Source organism: Lygodium microphyllum, chromosome 22, assembly GCF_053477565.2.
Source record: "Lygodium microphyllum isolate KBCC chromosome 22, Lygodium_microphyllum_v1.1.10, whole genome shotgun sequence".
Classification (NCBI taxonomy): Eukaryota; Viridiplantae; Streptophyta; class Polypodiopsida; order Schizaeales; family Lygodiaceae; genus Lygodium; species Lygodium microphyllum.
Window position 1 is genome coordinate 70,729,028 of NC_141156.1, and position 6,000 is coordinate 70,735,027.

The following is a 6,000-nucleotide window of genomic DNA, read 5'->3' on the forward strand; positions in this document are numbered from 1 at the left end:
CCGAAAGATAAGTCTCCTTTATGGTCCTATGCACTGCATGCAGAAAAGAAAGGTAAAGCTTCTTCATCTAAACTTTCATTCATAGGAGATGCAATTAGAAAAGGAACTAGATGGAATGATCGCGTAGATGTCTTCTCTATCTATTCTTGTATTGCAAAATCTCAAGGATTTGAAGAACTTGTTGAAGAAAAGTGCAAAAGAGATAATGATCAACCAGAAGGATCAAAGAAAGTAACTAGGAGGAGTGAGCTAGTTCTTCAGCCTTCTTTTTCAGGACCGGAGCAAAGCATGGCTGATGAGCAAAAGCCAAAGATGCAAGAAGACAAAAAGGCCCCAAAGTTAAAGGATTCGAAGCTAAAGAAGCAACCTGGATTCAAGCTGCTATCCAACATCGAGCCTTCCACAAATTTGAAAAAGGTACTTGAAGATCAAATTCTTAATTGCAAGATTGAATTAACACTTGGAGAAGTTTTGGGGATTGCCAAGAGAGAGTTCCATGATGTTATTATAGACATCATAAAAAGAAAGCGCCAAATTATTGAAGAACCATTGCAAGGTATGATCCATCGAGAGGTTTTAGCTGTTGCAGAGGCTATTCTCTATGGATTATAAATTGAGGAGGTTGATTCTGAAGAAGAGATCAACGAGGAATCTACAAAAGGATCTCTATGTATGCAGTCTAAGAAGTCTCTTCATCCTTTACTTCAACCCGTCTAGTATGATAAGAGCGAAGATACGCCTAGATTGATGCCTCGAAGCTATTTTTCTCGAAGTCACTGGGCTCGTGCGACTACGGAAACTGTAGTCAAGCTTGGTGATACTGAGACTCCTTGCATTGCACTTTTGGATCATGGTTCCGATATTAATGTAATTGTGTGAGGATTATATGATACTGGTAGATGGCGAGTTGATGTTGATCATGGTTGGCGCATGCATGCAGCCAACAACACTATAGGGGATTTATATGCTGCTTGCCCAAATTTGAAGATTTCCATTGGAGATGTGGGTGAGTCCTATCATTTCTTTGTACAAAACTCTTGTTCTTATCCTATTATTTTAGGGTAGCCATTTATTGCTGAGTCTCAGATGGAGACTAAGGTTTTGGATGATGGATCTGCCTATGTACGAATCCAAAGTAAGGATGGGAAGAGAGTTGTTCAGTTCATGAATGTTTGTATTAATCATCAGCAGATAAAGACTCCTTGAGAGATTCCCCTCTTCTAGCAGGAGAGCCAGATTTTTGCTAGGTACCATTGTCTTGCGAGACGATGGTGGTACGAGTCAAGGGAAGCTCTTGCCTCCTGGGAACGGCAGTTTTTCCTCATGTGTTTATGGTGTATCCACTGAAAGTACTTTGTGTTTTTAGCATATTTCTTATATGCCTAGAGCTTCCATACACTATGTAAAAAGAAAAGAAAAAGAATTAATGATTGAAGGTGTTTTACAGGAACAAGACCGAGTAGATGGTCTCTATGATGGCCTTTCATGCTCAAATACCATCGAAGAAATTTTGGTTTTGCTAAATGCTAACAATCAAGAGGTGTCATATGTCTTACAGGTTCATTCTTTGGCGATGTATTGTGAGATTGGTGATTTCATGCTTCAAAAGAATTTGGGTGCTGAGGATTCTCAGCAAAAAGAATTCCTTGTTTACATATTTTAGCAAAAATATTTGGGTGTTGCTATTTATACACATAAAAATTTGTGCTTACCAGAGTTTTCTCATCATGAGGTGAAATCTGCAGGTTGTAGCAATGAAGCCAGAGTTCAGACAAAATATAAGATAGTTGACAAGAAGGTTCAACCAGTTGAAGGACCACTACCTTTGGACAGTGATGAGATGATTAGAAGAGCTATTATGCAATCTCCTTTGTGAGATCCTACAAGTATTGAACATAAGTTTTCAACTAAGACATTGAAAGAGATAAAGATTGTGACCGAAGGTTTTCTACTTCTCGAAGAGGTAAGATGTTTTGAAGAGATGCTATGTAGACATGAAAAAGCTTTTGCTTTCTTTTCACATGAGATTGGATGCTTTGATCCTAGGGTTGTGATGCCTATGATTATTTTTACCTCCCTTGGAATCTACGGCCTATTCCTGTGCCGAGGGCTCACTTGCCCAAACTGGTAGAGCTCTTGAAGGGAGTGGGTCCCTCCATTGCGTCTGGGAGCAGTCCAAAGGAGCCCTTATAATTACCTCCTAACATTAGCCCTAGACTACTTTGGGGTCTTCTTGCTAACATCTCATATTCTGGCCAACCAATGGTTAGTTTGGGTTATGAGTCAGGTATCAAGTGAGCACCTTCCTACTCTGTCTTGGATGCATCAGGCATACAGCTAAGCAGCTCATAGAGGAGCTTGTTTTTTTCTATGACTCCAAGTACAGATTGCCCAAGGGGGGTCGAGAATATGGAGCCCTTGAGTCTATGCATATATTGAATCTCAATAGTATAGAATGGCCATTGTGTCCTTTGTCCAGTCAGGAGGTTGTAAAATAGGTGCTTGGATTAGGCACTATTTTAAGGTATTAAAGGCTTCTTCACAATCATCAGCCCAAAGGAAATCCGCCTCTTTCCTTAGGAGCTTGTAACCATAGACGAGTGTAATCTCCTTAGGTATGTCTTGCACTTGGGATGCCCTAAGGGTGAAGTGGGGAGGCAAAGTTCCTAAGAATAATGGGACACTCAAATTCATACAGGACCTACAACCAGTAAACAAGGTCACTATTTGAAATGTTGGTGTTGGACCTATTGTAGATGAGTTCACTCAAGCTATTGTTGGACATGCTATCTATTCTCTCGGTCATCTTTATTCTGGATATGATCAGTTCCAGCTTACCCTTGAAAGCACATATTTGACTACGATGAAAACACCTCTAGGCCTTGTCCAAATGTATACGCTTCCACAAGGAGCTACTAATTCGGTTGCTCATATGATGAATGGAATGAACAAGGTTCTATGAGATTTTATCCCCGAGCTTACTATTCCTTTCATTGATGACTTATCTATCAAGGGTTGTTTGGAAGAAGGTAAAGATGATTCTTTAGATGATGATGGATGCAAATTCTTTGTGACTTCACATATTAGAGATGTTGAGAAGATTCTTTGCAGACTGGAAGAAGTGAATTTGACCTTGTTAGGGTTGAAGTCTATTTTTGGTGCCAAAGAAGTTTTGTTTGTTTATCATATGTGTGGCTATTATGGCAGGAAGCCTTCTCCTACTGCGAAGGTTGATGCCATAGAAAAGATTGTGGAAACTTGTTCCTCAACTTTAGGGGTGTGTAGGTTCCTAGGAACTTGTGTGTTTTATCTTATTTGGATTCCTCACTTTGCTCATGTTGCAGATAATCTTTATCAACTCTTGAGAAAAGGGTTACATTTTTCTTGGGAGATGAAACATACTAAAGCCATGAAAAAATTGAAGAAATTATTGAGAGCCACTCTGACTCTTTGAAAGGTAGATTATGAGTGTGGAAGACCTATTGTGCTTACTGTTGATACTAGTCCTATTGGCATTGGATGGGCTGTTGGCCAAGATTATGCAGATGGGAATAGGTATGCTATTCGGTTTGCGGTGAAAGTCCTAAATGAGCGACAACGAAGGCATTCACAAATTAAGAGGGAGCTCTTGGGAGTTGTCATGGCTCTCAAGAATGATAGAGAGTATTTCATTGGAGTTTTTGTGGTGGTTGAGACTAATTGTTTGCCTCTTCTAGGTATGATCATGAGTTGTTCTACTCCAGATATTTCCATGCTTAGATGGATTGGGTACATAAATTCCATGAACCTTGAGTTCACGCACATAGCACGTAAAGACAACCCAATAGCTGATATGCTTTCACGAGCGAGGTATGAAGATATGGATTTTCCTTGCATTGATGATGGGGCTGATCTTTCAGCCATACATGTTGATCATATTTGTCATGTTTTTGCTTTGGAAAGCTTTGATGAGTCTTTGTATACATGAGAATATTTGCACATTGGTCGTTATTTGAGCACAATATCTAAACAAGATGGATGGGCTGATGGGGATTTCAAGAAAATTCAAAGAAAAGCTTATGGTTTCTTCTTGAAAAGTGGGCTACTTTGGAAGCATCCACGAAAGCAAGGAGGACAGCCATTGAGAGTTGTTTGTGATAGAGCTTCACATGTGCATATCATGAAAGAATTCCATGAAAGTCTTTAGGCTGGGCATGGAGCTGTTTGGGGGACCTCTGAGAATATCAAAGAGCATTATTGGATGAAAGGAATGTATAAAGATATTTCACAGTTTGTTGAGACATGCCCTAATTTTTAGTTGTTCTCTTTAGTGAGGCATAGAGATGAGCTTCATCCTACCTACCCGCTATGTAAAGTAATACAAGTTAGTGAAGTCAGTGATGAAAGGAATGCTTGTAATGCTGAGATTGGATCAGTTTGCAAAGTGCAGCTCACCACTACTAAAGTCTTAAGCCATATTTTTTTTTCAGCAAAAATGGCAACCATAACTTTTGTAAAGTTTAAGGTGCATGGAAAACATAACGCTCAAAAAGTTAGGCATGATAACATAATCTATGATGCCAATCAGAGATGAATGATTTTTTTTGACGCCTTAAACAAAGAAATTTGAACAAAATTTGGATCAAATCTTTTTTATCGTTTTCGTAAGCTTTGCGAGACATCAAGTAGTTATAAAAATAGCGAAAAGAAGAAGGCTTAAAGGGGGGTGACATCAACGACAGAGAACAGAAGATGACGATCGAATAATTGGTGATGTTGCTAATGATACAAAAGTCGAAGGACGACATCGACAGATGTTGAAGGTGGCGAGAGGACGAAGCGAGCAAAAGACTGCAACTATGACAATGACGAGATGCGAAGATGTTGCGGTGAAGAACATGTTGACGAGCCGACCTGTTGTTGAAAAAGTCACTGCAATGATAAAGGAAGCTTTACAAAAGACGATGCCATCATCTTTGGGTTTTGGGTTTGCAAAGCATGGGGGCGCTTCATGTAAGACGAGGCCGCATGTGTTCAGACCGAAGGACTAAACAACGACAACTGATAAGTTCATCAATTGTGGATCGTGTTATCGCGTTGTTGCGGAGGTGACGGAGGAGGATGACTACAACAATGAGGCCACAAAAAGAACTAGAGTGAACGACAAATATCTGAGTCAACATCTATTTCCTTATCACTGTACTTGATGTTGCATCTTCTCTCGTCACTAATAATGACCTCGCATCATCTTCTTCAACCTGGCTTGCTGCCAAGGACGACAACAATGGAAAACAATCTTTCATCGATCGCTCCACCAGGGCTGAGATTGTCTCTGGTCAGGGAGAACATCCAGTACACAAAATCAACCACTAAGATCAATCCACGGTTAGCACTCTTGGCGTCCACATGAAAGCAATCACGTTCATCAACAATCTTACTTTTTAGAGCAAGAGGATGAGTGTGATATTAAGCAGAATATGGTGATATTGCTTCTTATCGAAGGTGATTGTTATCAGTTTATGCAATGTAAGCGATGATGAAGGAGGGCGGATACCTTCTTATTTACCTAATGCCTGCTACCAAGGAGTATGGCGTGCTTGATCTTCCTAACAAAATCATCCCGATGAGCATTTTCTGATTGGTACCTCAATACTTCCTACGTGGTAGCACATAGATATTCATGCAATTCAGGTAGTTTGAAATCTTCTACAATGAAGCTTTCAACGGCACTTGAAGTTTGGGAACATCCTTGTATCTCAGGACAATAACGGTAGTCCATTTTCTGGGCACTATTTTGAAAGACGTCATTACCTTCTTTATCAAACTTCTTAGCGCATGATTTGCCATCATCCTCTCTGCAAAACCTTCGAGCTTGTAACCAAGGCAACAACGAATTCTTAGCTTCACCAAAAGTATTATTTCAACAAAGCTTTATCATTGAATTGAAGTAAATCTAATTGCCTTTTCTCATCTTACAATTTGTGAAATTCTTTATCTACACCTTCTTCTACATTTTAATGT